Source organism: Juglans regia, chromosome 13, assembly GCF_001411555.2.
Source record: "Juglans regia cultivar Chandler chromosome 13, Walnut 2.0, whole genome shotgun sequence".
Lineage (NCBI taxonomy): Eukaryota > Viridiplantae > Streptophyta > Magnoliopsida > Fagales > Juglandaceae > Juglans > Juglans regia.
The window spans coordinates 14,575,659-14,589,945 of NC_049913.1; the positions used below are offsets into that span (position 1 = coordinate 14,575,659).

The 14,287-nt window shown below is 36.6% G+C and overlaps 1 pseudogene; it reads left to right on the forward strand.

Moving 5' to 3' along the window:
• Positions 1–8,849: 8,849 nt before the first annotated feature.
• On the forward strand, positions 8,850–12,841 carry LOC109014028 (annotated as a pseudogene).
• Positions 12,842–14,287: the final 1,446 nt, after the last annotated feature.

Below are 14,287 nucleotides of genomic sequence, written 5' to 3' on the forward strand. Positions count from 1 at the left end.
ACTTTACTCTAGTATGGGTAGAAATGCAGGTGCATGGGCTCTTTATTTTGGGGAAGATTCAGCCCATTGTCCATTTAAGCAAATCATATCTACTCTGATCAACTTTGTGAGGTATTTTGTACGAGCACACGAAGAAAGCTGAATTGACTTCATTAATGGATAATTGATGTGTTGAAGTATTATAACACCTTGTGGGCAAGGTGTTTTAAGAGAGGGGGTTTGTTAGGAACCCAGCTAGCCAGCTAGGGAAGAGATCGTGTGAGGTAAAGTAAACTTAGCTTGAAGTGGGAACGACATCACTGGGCATTATGGAGCACTACATTGGGAATTGATTGAAGGGAAGTTGTTGTGAAGAGCTGCAATAAGCAGCGTTTTGAGTAATAAATAGAGTCTGTAGTTGGGTCTGTGTAATGCACATAGTTTTGGGATTAAAAACACCAAAACGGTGCACTTTATATTACTGTCATTTTCTATTGCCTATGAGGTTAGTTTATCAACATTAGAAGTTAGTTATAGTGTCAGGAATGCTTTCGTATATGAGGAAAAGAGAGCTGTTAATCATCTTATCTTTTGGAAAAGCTATTGTATGAACTTACTATTTTGGAGGTTAGGGACTCTCGAAGATCCCGTAGCAATACAAAGCCAGTCTATTTCCATTTTCATACTTTGTTCTTACATCACACAGCCACCATTACAGCAGTACACTACATTTTCATCACTTACATATATTAGGGTTCATTACAGCCTCAATATATCACCCGCTCCTGCCCTCCGCCTTCTCACACTCTTGTACGTCCCAAAAGATGCCATTTTGGCAGGCGGAAAAGATGGAGACGACGGAAATAGCAACAGAAACAAGTACGGGAACAACGGAGGAAACATCAGTGGAGAAGGCGGGGGAAGAGATGGGGGACAAGAACAGGGAGGAGGCGATGGTGGTGCTGGCGGAGGAAGGGTGACTCTTGGAGAGCATGCCAAAGGATCTGAGGGCGGCAGTCAAGGCCGGGAGGATCTCAGGATCGGTGGTCGACAGGTTCTTGGAGCTCGAGAAGGCGGGGCTGTTTCGCTGGTTGATGTAGTTCGGCGGCTTCAAGGAGCGCCTTTTAGCCAACGACCCGTTCCTCGCCATGGTCTGAATCGAGTACTGCGTCAGAATGTTCACCATGGTACGGATTTTTGTATATAAACTGTGATTCATTTTACGAGAACTTGTATATATGCTTTTCATGATAGGAGAAATTCGTACCTACGTGTGTAATTGTTATGAACTCACTAGGTAGAACTCACCTTTGAAAACTAGCTTACAAGGGAAGGGTGCCTAGGGGCTTATAAACCATCAACCAATCCCATATTTAGTCGATGTGGGATCGTAACAACCACCACTCTCCGCAATTGACGTCCACGGCAGTCTCGGCGCTCACACGGGCTGGCTGTGCGCTAAGTCTTTTCCTAACTCCGGGCGAACACTGCCATGCCGGCATCACCCCCCGTGCAGCATGATTACAACCGTCACAACATGACCTTAGATATGGGGTAGCTCTGATACCATTTGTTTTGAACCCACTAGGTAGAACTCACCTTTGAAAACTAGCTTACAAGAAAAGGGTGCCTAGGGACTTATAAACTATAAACCAATCCCATATTTAGTCAATGTGAGATCATAACAGTAATGTAGGTGATCCTTGAGTACTCATCAATGAAAGATATAAAGTACGATGCACCTCCGCATGATTTAGTGCGAGACAAGCCCCATAAATTCGAGTGAATGCAGTTAAGTATGCCTTTACCAGTGTGAATCCCGGCCTTGAAGCTTCGCTTATGATGCGTCCCATATACACAATACTCACAAAATCCCTTGTCACTAAGCACATCTTGGGAATAAGTTCCCTTTTCATCAAGATCTCCATACCTTTTTCACTGATGTGACACAATCTTCTATGTCTTCTATGCTATAACGCATTGGAAATTCATCACATTCTATCACCATTTGTGCACCAACAATCGTGCTTGCAAGCAATTTATACAAGTTTCCAACCCCTTTCATGGCAACCAAAATACCTTTTCAGACTTTAATAACTTCAGCTTGCCCGGTGTATATGTAGCCATGAGAATCGAGCTCCGAAATTGAAACCATGGATATTTGGGAAAAAGAATGATGGAAGGGTTTTAGGTAATTAATTTTATCTTTGGTGGGTGATATATGAAGAAACTTTTTTCTAATTCATCGGAAGTTGATTCAAAATTTCAGCTAAATGAGGAAGGATTTAGTATTTACATGTGGTTTTTATTACATTGAAAGAATATGTAATGCAGTGTGCGGACATAGAATTTAATTTTTAGGTATTCTGGAAATATCAAGTTGGTTGATGATTAACATTGAAAAATATATATATGGACTCAGCCAAAACTTGGCCTGTTGAATCAATGGGGAACGTGAGTGAACCATAATCGCATCTTATCATCATGGCAAACCAGGAAGAGTTCTTTTGCTGGACACCTATGTAAGAGTTCTATTTGAACTCTATGTCCCACTCACCCATATCTGATAGAGTTTAAAATAGTGTTAGAGTTATAATGGGATTTAAACTCCTAAGAGATAAGATTAACTCTTATCTCTAATTATAGTCTGACTCAAAGACTTAGATTTCATGATGGCCAGAAATCTATAAATAGGACTGAGGGGTTAAAGGGTTCACACCTACAACATTAGAGTGCCTCTAGCCATTGGGAGACACTAGTAAGGCAAGTTGCTAGGGTGATCCTTCTCTCATAGCCAGATTTATTTCTTCATCAAACAGATGGAGAAATGTACGTCTTTCACTATTATTGTTTATTATTGTGGATCATACAAAATCAAAGATCTATTTATTAATGTTCATGTTAAAATATCTAACATGTGGTATCAGAGCTTCAGGTTGATAGATTTTTTATGATCTCGATAAAATATACAGTGAATATGTGTTTTCGTATATTGTGATTCTATCATATTACGGAAGGTTAAAAACATTGATTTTATGATCTGGAAGAGAAATTTTATAATGATGTTTCAACATTAATTCTGTGTTACATGAAAAACGATGCACTAACAACTATTAATATATTTCTGTTTTGCACCTAATTCTCCTATTACGATTACTTGCATCTGTTTTGATTGAGTGTATTTCAAATATTACGCATTGTTTATATTGATGCGTGTTGGTAATAAAAAAAAAAAAAATAGAATTGTATTGGGACTTGTACAGTAGGCCCGGTTTCTGGCCTATTGTGTTAACCGGCCTCATCACTGAACCGGGTTTCGGCCCGGGTTACTGTACGGTCCGGTCCAGACCCGGACCGGTTATATTATTTTATATTATAATATTATATTATTTTTTTTATAAAAAAAAAATCTGGAATGTATTTTCTGTTATTTTATGCATGTTATTATTGTTAAAGACATGTATTAGTTTTTTTTTATTATTAACATGTTATTGTTGGTATAAAATTGAATTTTATACATGTTATTATTGTTAAGGACATGTATTAAATTTATTAACATGTTATTATTATATACATGTATTAATTAAATTTTATGCATATTATTAAATACATGTATGAATTGTTTATTTTGGCTATTATTATGTCATGCATATTTTATCCAATATAGGGCAAATGATTTACTTCAAAAATTAAGGAAATATTGGTTGCCCAAAGGTACAAGATTTTCTTAATTTTTATGATAAATCATTAAACCCATAGTAAGGTGGATATGATGGAGTGAACAATTTGTGTGTCAAGATCTACTCCCAAAGGAGGGTCTTGATGACACTTCTAGTTCATCCATCAAAAGTAAAGATTGGAGGGAACACTTTGTATATCAGATTTTACTCCCAAAGGAGAATTCTGATGATACAACTAGTTCATCCACAGAACTTAATATTGGTGAGAACACTTTGTGTATTAAGATCTACTCCCAAAGGAGGGTCTTGATGATACTATTAGTTTATCCATAATTGTTTAAATTCTGATTATTATTTATAAGTGTCTAACTCAAAGCATTATGTGAAAAAATTTCTTGCAGTAAGTGTACCTACATCACTACACTCACAAACTTCATCTGTTCCTGTTTTGACTGGCTCTAATTTTTCTGAATGGGTTGAGCGAGTTAGGTTCACTTTAGGAGTCCTTGACTTGGACTCATCACTTACGAGTCCAAAACCACCACCCATCACTGAGAATAGTGATAGAGATCAGAGAGAGTCTTATAAACAATGAGAGAGATCAAATAGGCTGAGTTTGATGTTCATGAAAATGACCATAGCTGAAAATATAAAAAATTCACTCCCTAGTGCTGAGGAAGCCCAAATTTTTTTTGAAAAATGCTGAGGAGAGGTTTAGGTCCGCAGATAAATCTTTAGCAGGAACACTTATGGCTAGACTTACCACCATGAAATATGATGGTGCTAAAGGAATGCAAGAGCATATCCTTGAAATGACCAATATTGCCGCTAGATTACAAACTCTTGGAATGAAAGTTGAGGAGTCCTTCATTGTTCAGTTTATTCTGAACTCATTGCCACCTCAGTATGGTTCATTCCAGATGCATTATAATTCTATTAAAGACAAATGAAATGTGAATGAGTTGGCAAGTATGGTAGTTCAGGAAGAAGCGAGACTGAAACAACAAGGTCATTACTCTGTTAATTTTGTGACCAAAGAAGCCGGAAAGAAAAAGCACCAGTATGGCAAGATGAAACGAATTGGACAACCGAAAGGAAAGCAGCCTGAGAAAGTTAATCAGGTTCAACATAACAGTAGCAAATGCTACTTTTGTGGGAAGCATGGACACATGAAAGCTGAGTGTCCGAAACGTAAGGCTTGGTTTGAAAAGAAAGGTAAGTCACTTGCCTTTGTATGTTTTGAATCAAACCTTGTAAATGTTCCCACTAACTCTTGGTAGTTAGATTCAGGTGCTAATGTTCATGTTTCTATAACCATGCAGGGATACCTTACAAGCCAAACACCAAGTCCCAGTGAACGATTTATCTTTATGGGAAACGATAATAAGGCTGAAGTTTTAGCCGTAGGAACTTTTCGTTTGGTTTTAAGTACCGGTCAATATTTAGACCTTCATAACACAGTATATGTGCCTTCTGTGAGGCGTAATTTGATTTCCTTATCCAGACTTGATACTGATGGTTATTCTTTTTCGTTCCATAATGGTAGTTTCAATTTATTTCGAAATGATTTATCTATTGGTTCTGGGTTTCTTTCCGATGGTCTTTATCGACTTTGCCTCGATAATACATTTATTAAAAATACCTATACTCAGTACCATGAAACATGTATTGGAACTAAAAGAAACATTATGAATGAAAATTCTTATGACTTGTGGCATAAAAGATTATGGCATATCTCCAAAGAAAGGTTACAAAGATTAGTAATAGAAGGGATACTTCCGTATCTTAATTTTACTAATCTTGAAGTGTGTGTGGATTGCATTAAAGGAAAGCAAACCAAACATACTAAGAAAGGTGCCACAAGAAGTAAAGGGCTTCTTGAAATAATTCACACTGATATATGTGGACCATTCTCCACTGAATGTTTTGGTGGAGAAAAATATTTTATCACCTTTATTGATGATTTTTCACGGTTTGGATATATCTACCTACTACATGAGAAATCTCAAGCTGTTTCAGTACTTGAGGTATTTCTCATGGAGGTGGAAATGCAGTTAGATAAAAAAGTGAAAATCATCAGGTCGGATCGAGGTGGAGAATATTATGGAAAGTATGATGAATCGGGCCGTAACCCTGGCCCATTCACCAAACTTCTTGAACAACGTGGCATTGTTGCACAATATACGATGCCCGGGACGCCACAACAGAACGGTGTTGCTGAAAGGCGTAATCGGACCTTATTGGATATGGTCAGAAGTATGGTAAGCAATACTGCCTTACCCAAATCACTATGGGGTGAAGCTATTAAGACGGCAATGTATATCTTAAACCGAGTTCCTAGTAAGTCAGTTCCAAAAACTCATTTCGAGCTATGGACTGGTAGGACACCAAGTTTAAGGCACATGCATGTTTGGGGTTGCCCAGCCGAAGCGAGACTTTACAATCCACATGAAAGGAAATTGGATCCTAGAACTGTAAGCGGGTACTTTATTGGGTACCCAGAGAGATCCAAAGGGTATAGGTTTTACTGTCCTAATCACAGTCTGAGAATAGTGGAAACAGGAAATGCTAAATTCATTGAATTTGGTGAGATCAGTGGGAGAATTGAACCCAGAGATGTGATAATTGAGGAAGTACGGATAGATGTCCCTATACCTACATCCTCAGAAAGGATAATAGTTCCTCTAATTGATCATCACGATGATACATTGGAACATGTAAATGATTATCCATCTCAGAATGATAATATCACTGACGAACCAAGTTCGGAGTCACCAGAACAGGTTGTCTTACGCAGGTCTCAGAGAGATCGAAGACCTGCTATTTCAACAGACTATGTGGTGTATCTCCAGGAATCTGAATTTGACATTGGGACAAGTAAAGATCCACTAACATTTTCACAAGCTATACAGGGAAATGATTCTAGTAAATGGATCGATGCCATGAAAGAAGAATTGAAATCCATGGATCAAAATCAAGTCTGGGATCTCGTTGAATTGCCTGAAGGGAGTAAAAGAGTAGGGTGTAAATGGGTCTTTAAGACCAAACGCGACTCAAAAGGCAATATTGAACGATATAAGGCCAGACTTGTTGCCAAGGGTTTCACTCAGAAAGAAGGCATTGATTACAAAGAGACTTTTTCTCCAGTATCTAAAAAGGACTCTTTCAAGATCATTATGGCATTGGTGGCTCATTATGATTTAGAGTTACACCAGATGGATGTGAAAACGGCATTTTTAAATGGAAGTTTGGATGAAGAGGTCTACATGGAGCAGCCAGAAGGCTACTCAGAAAAGGGCAAGGATCACCTAGTATGTAAGCTTAAGAAATCAATATACGGGCTTAAGCAAGCTTCCCGACAATGGTACTTAAAGTTCAATGATACCATTACTGCCTTTGGATTTAAGGAAAACATTGTTGATCGATGTATATACCTAAAGGTCAGTGGGAGTAAGTTCATAATGTTGATTCTGTATGTTGATGATATCTTGTTAGCTAGCAGTGATCTTGGCTTACTTTATGAAACCAAGAGTTTTCTTTCTAAGAACTTTGAAATGAAAGATATGGGTGAGGCATCTTTTGTGATCGGAATCGAAATTTTTCGAGATCGAAAACCAGGACTGTTGGGATTGTCTCAGAAAAGTTACATAGAAAGAGTTCTTGAGAGATTTGGCATGAAAAGTTGTTCATCACTGGACACTCCAATATCAAAAAGTGATAAGTTTAGCCTATCTCAGTGTCCTAAAAATGAGTGGGAGCGCAAAGAGATGGCAAAAATCCCCTATGCATCAGTCGTGGGGAGCTTGATATATGCACAGATTTGCACGAGGCCAGATATTAGTTTTGCAGTTGGCATGCTTGGGTGCTACCAAAGTAACCCAGGGATGTCTCATTGGAAAGCAGCAAAGCGAGTGTTGCGATATTTGCAAGGAACTAAAGATTACCAGCTTACCTTCAGAAGAACTGACATTTTGGAGGTAACTGGATACTCAGACTCTGATTTTGCTGGTTGCTCTGATAGCAGGAAATCCACTTCAGGTTATGTTTTCCTGCTGGCTGGTGGAGCGATCTCATGGAGAAGTATGAAGCAAACCATCACTGCTTCATCTACAATGGAGGCTGAGTTTGTGGCATGCTTTGAGGCCACAGTACATGGTTTATGGCTGTGGAACTTTATTTCAGGGCTTGGAGTTATCGACTCTATAGCCAGGCCGCTGAGAATTTATTGTGATAATTCCTCTGCAGTATTTTTTTCCAAGAACGATAGGTATTCTAAAGGTGCCAAGCACATGGAGCTCAAATACCTAAGCGTTAAGGAGGAAGTACAGAAACAAACAGTGTCCATAGAACATATTAGTACTATGCTCATGATAACAGACCCATTAACAAATGGTCTAGTAGCAAAGCTATTTAAGGAACATGTTGATAGAATGGGTCTTATGATATGAACATGTTAATGAGCTTGTAAATGTTTTGAATTCTATTTTGACACTTAATGATATCTATTATGGTTATTTTGTTTATGTTTTCTTGTCTTTCCACTTTATATGTACATTAAATGATGTGGATGAATGATGACAAGATAATGTCAACAATGACATGAATTGGAACCCAAGGCATTATAGCATTAGCCTTAATTATCCCAATCAAAGATCATGTTAAATTAAGTTACTGATGTTGTGGTACATGGAAGGGAATTTGTTGATTATATAACCGAGGACCGCCATGACTCACATTAGTATCTAGTTTGACATTGATATTACGGAACTCATGAAATGTAAATTAAGCTATGAAAAATTTCAGGAAATGAATTTGCGCAGTATGGTTAATTTCCTGTAATAAACTCATGAACGAAAAATATCATTTATGGGCGTATGGGCCAAGTGGGAGAATGTAAGAGTTCTATTTGAACTCTATGTCCCACTCACCCATATCTGATAGAGTTTTAAATAGTGTTAGAGTTATAATGGGATTTAAACTCCTAAGAGATAAGATTAACTCTTATATCTAATTATAGTCTGACTCAAAGACTTAGATTTCATGATGGCCAGAAATCTATAAATAGGACTGAGGGGTTAAAGGGTTCACACCTACAACATTAGAGTGCCTCTAGCCATCGGGAGACACTAGTGAGGCAAGTTGCTAGGGTGATCCTTCTCTCATAGCCAGATTTATTTCTTCATCAAACAGATGGAGAAAGGTATGTCTTTCACTATTATTGTTTATTATTGTGGATCATACAAAATCAAAGATCTATTTATTAATGTTCATGTTAAAATATCTAACAACCTAGTGATATGAACCCGCGGGAACGGAATCCCTTGAACCCACAATCAATTTGAAAACTCCCCAAGAAAGCCAAATTCAAGTCAATAAATGGAGAATCTAGACCGATGTTTAAGACTAGGTCCATCTTGATTCCCATCACCTAGTTATGTTATTCTGTTGGAAAACAGGTCTAGAGAATTTTTTCAATGAGCTTGAAATTGTTTTTGCAGATGTGGTATGGATCATTCCATCAAATATATGCTCCATTAATTTGCGTCTGGCCCAATTGTTATTTACGCTAAGTCTTTTGCATATGTTGTCGACGTTTGTGATTTATCTCGTAGTGGCTTCTTGTAATTTAATATCACCGTAGGTTTGGCCTTACATCACTAAATGCAACTGGGTATGATCTAGAAGAGGTGCCCTGGTGTATGTTCCTTTGTGTACAAGAAATTATATGTTATCTTCATGCAATATGTTCGTTCAGATTCCTATCTTTTATCATAAATGTACTTAGATCCATAAAAATGGTTTAGTTTAATATATAGTTGCACCATTTGGTGTAAAACATACGATTCCCTACTGAGGTGCGTCATCTGCTTAGATTTTCTTTTATAAGAGTTTTTTGGCCATCGTTTCAATTGATTGGTACTGCATGTGTAAGGGGAGTGGTGAGCCCGTTGATCATCTTTTACTCTTTTGTGAGATTGCTTGTGTGGAGTGACTTCTTTAGATAGGTTGGTTTGGCTCAAGTTGTATCCATAGAATTGTAGGCTCTTTTATTCTTGAGAGGGTTAAGTGGCAGTACGCAAGTTGCATCAGTGTGGAAAATGGTTTCAATTTGTCTCATTTGATGTATTTTCAAATAAAGGAATGATAGAATGTTTGAAGACTGTGAAGAGGAGCTCAAACCATTATTTTTCAGTATTCTCCTCCTTTAGACTGCTTCAAAAGACTTTAATGGGCTTAACTTTCATAGTTTTCTTGTATCTGTTTATCCTTCTAGTGGAGTTCTCTGTTGTATACATCCTGTGTATTTGTGTTCACCTTTTATGCTTTTTAATAAAGGTTTCTTGCTTATAAAAGTTTCTTTTGGCCTTTCACAACCTAGATTGGTTGAGTGGATTCATTTGTTTCAGATTGCTTCGTATTCAAGAACTAAACTATTAAAGAGTGAATTGAAAGGAATATTTTGGTAAAATCATCCATGCCACGGGAATTGAGGGCTCTTTTGGTCAAACCCGCATCCTTTATACCTTGCTGCATGGATGAGGATCTCTTTAAAACTTTTAGGATGACACACTATGGAAGATTTAAAAAAAAAAAAAAATAGTTCTGATTTTACTACCTCAAGGTCCTAAATGTTGAGGTGATAAAATCTGAACTGTTTAATTAAGAATAACTGCTATGATTTTTACAACACTATCTAAGTAATCGAAAGCACTTACGTATAACTATTCAGAGGAATATTTCTTATAAAAAAAAAAAACTATGCTGAAGAATATTGCATCCTACAGATTATCTTTTGCAGTAATCCTCGTCTTATTTTGAATATGTACTTTCTGTTATTACCTTTTATGGGTAATGGCAATAATTGCAGATTCTGTGCTCGTTTCTCTTCCTGCCCCTACTGTTTCTCTCCGACCACCACTTGCAACTAGTGCTGGAACAATTGCCAAGTTCTTCCATAACTGCCCTGATAATGCATTCGAGGTTATATTTTTTGCCCTATAGACTAATGCAGCTACTTGCATGTTGCCAAGCTTATTTGAATTGAAGATATACATTTTCTTACATTGTCCTAAAAATCTGTCCACAGGTTGCTCTTGCCGGAACCTCATATTCATTTCTACAGAGATTAGGGGCTGTGGTGGTGAGCAAATGGCTTCCATATATGCCTGCTTAAATGGATCCCCAAAAATTGGGTTTGAAGTTAAAAATGAAATCGCATGTTTTACATTTGCTGGTTTTGTTTGAGTAACGTAATGGGACAAAGCTTTTTGCAGTTGGCACAGCTTCATCACTTGTTAGTAGTTTGCGATCAATGTATATTTTTTTCCTGGTTTGTTCTTGAGACCAAGATGTTGAGGATTTTTGCATATAGTGGCATATGTGGTTAAGGCTTTAGATTTAGACAAGGTTGGTTGGGTTTAGGTGCAACCCATGTCCAAACTCAAGGAATGAATGATTACCCATGAAAGGATTGCCTGACCATTCCTATCTTGATTTCTAAGTGTTGGACCTAACCTCAAGCTATGGTAAGATAATTCATTTATTATGACTCGCGGAGTGGTTATCTTCATAGTTTCAGTGTGCTTAGTCATGTTTCCCCATTGTAGTTTTGCTCTTTATGTTATCTATAGTTGCTAAAATGAAATGATTTTCCATCTGAGATATAACCCAAAGCTGCCCCCAATCCTTTACTGAAAACTTGACCGATTGAGGTATACTAAAAGTAAGGATTAACTCTAGTTCTAGAAATTTTCGATAAGATTCTACATGATCTCAATAAAATAGCCGGGGAAATAATGTATATGGATTACCAAAGCATGCACTTCCTTTTCAGATTTGACTAATATTGATCACTCTTTCTCTAACTTTTGTTGCAAAGGTTTTTTATCATCATTTTTCTTAAGAAATTGTTATGCAAGTTGGAGCACCATTAATGCAAAATGCTGGAATTTAATGTGTTTTGCTTAATTAAAGTTGGGACAGCAGTTATGAATGCATTGATCAATGCAAGGAAAGCTGTTAATTAGTCTTCTCCGGTTGAAGTGGAAAACGTGCCCATACTATCCACAAGCGCTGCTTATGCTGTCTATACGGCAGTATTTAGCAATCTCTGGTATGTAGGTTTCCATTAACTAGTAGCAATGTTTAAGTGAATTGGCTCTTGGACAGCCTCTATGGATTTAAATGGGCAGAATTTTAATATTCTTGTCTCTTTTCCTATCCTAGTTAGGTGTTCTGCCTCTTATATGCTTGTCTCCTAAAACCATCTTCACTTTTCTAGCACTTACAATGAAACCTTTCTAGTCTGTCCTGTGAAAAAAACATGTCCTGCCTGATTAGAGTGTCAACCATTCTTAGTGTCGAGGAAAATAAATAAAAAGTTCAACCTTCACTCTCTCTCTCTCTCTCTCTTTCTCTCCCCCTCCATCTTGCTTTCTGTTTATTTTGACGGGTAGACCTTTGAATATGAATATATCAAAAATATTATCATACCTTCTTTTCAATAGAAAACAATGTTTATGATGTGCTTTTTCAGCTTCATTTTCCATAGTATGGGATACTTTTTTTTTTTGTTTTTTAATTTTTTGTATAAAATTTATCAGAACTGAAATCATTGAGAAAGAATGGGAAGGCATGTTAACATATCTTTCAAGAATTATGTTGTGGTCCTCATCTCATCTGAACATATATGGGCAAAGAGATTATGTTGCTGAGCTGTAAAGATGCCATTACAAACGAGGCCCCAAAAGCTTTCTTAGGAGATACAATGGAATGACTGATTCTGTGAAACATGTAAAAGTTTCCTTCGTTTTTTGTTTTTAATAAAAATATGTAAATTCTTCCTTAACTTGGTCTAAGTAATATTCTTGCCTGTTACTGTGAAATAAAGCAAAGGAGTACGCTCTTTGTTGAATGCAAAGTATTTATCACGGATGTAATTCTGTTGACAGGTACTGAGTATTAGCTGGTGTTATTGAACAGCAGATTCTGGATACTTTGCTACACCATTGCAAACTTATGCTGAGTGCCATTTGCTCTGCTGCTCGGACATGTAACACATTCTTGGGTTCATTATTGTGGAACTTCTCTCTCCCCTCAGATGTCCTTTGTATATTCGTTTATCCTCCCTTGATGACTCACTCTTTTTAACTTTGCTTTTAAGACTGTTCATTCGAGTTCCGAACTGGATACCCAGCCCAGAACCCAGGTTTCAAACCCGGGCTGTAACCCAGATGAATCCGGGTTCTTTTTTTTTTAACAAAAGCTTATTTATTATTAATCTTTTTTGAACAAGTACATGGTAGCATTTTTTTTAATCTAAAAGCCTATATTTTATAAAACTAAAAATATATCAAAATGGAAAACTGAATTTATGTCAAAAAAAAGGTAAAGCTATAAGCCCTTAAACAATTAACTAATTAACTTTTTAACTAAATGCATCTAAAACAAAAACAAAAAAAAAATTCAATATTCATCATGTAAAATGCATGCAACATACACGATGCAATCCACTACATATTACATTGTTTGAACTAATTTGCTAAGAATATTACAAAACACCTACATTGCTTTAATCAAACTCCAATACACAACAAATTGTCTGCAAAAAATCAGAAAATTTTTCCATCAATTAGCTCTTCTTCCAACAATCACAGGATAGTGGTTTTGACAAGCTCTTTTGGCTGAATCGGGATCCTTAAACGTTACCTAATTACAAACATAATGAAGTCAGAAATCAATAGTACAAAAAAACCCACATTCAATATATTGCTCACATATGCTATGAATACTTACTATAATTTCCAAATAAATCCAGAGGCACATTGATATATTGATTTGTGCAATGGTTTAGTCAGATTAGCACCTGAATCATGAATACCATTACTTAATCAATTGCCAACTTCGTCTTTAATGAACAAGTAAGTTAATGACTAGGAATTGACTCACATAAATCTATTCATATTTAACTAGCAAACAGAGAATAATACTATTCAAGATATATCCAATATATATAAACCTAAAATGGAATGGAGCCGAATAACTTCAATTAAAATAAATTCTATAATTACCATTGAAGAGAGTTCATAAACATTTCATTTCAGTAGGGACAATTCACAAAATGCAGGGAACAAGCACACACATGTGCACGCATAGAGAGACACACCATTGCAATTTGCAGCCAATGAGTCACTTAGAATAGAGGTTTTGGAGGAAAAGTACATACTACAGTACAGGTTTCTTGTTCCTAATCTGACGTCCATTCTTTCGGCATGAATGAGGGGTAAAATATGGTTTAAAACAGGCTTGAGGGACAGACCTCAATACAGGATTCTCCAATTGTAGCCTAGATTGCAGTTACCAACATTTTGCACAACACAATGTGTTTTGCTTTCTAATCCTACGTACGATTCAATTCTTTGCTGTGATCTGGTTCATTAATTTTGGAAATCGAAATTCTTTAATCAAATGAAATAATATATATAAACCTGAATAAAGCAGTTTGTTGGCGACTTTTTCATCCACTTCCATATAATGGCTTCTGGCCACATGCATATATCCAATCCTTGATAATGTTGCATGTTCCTAGGTATTAAAATTTTTTATAAAAATGTTGATGAACTTTAGAT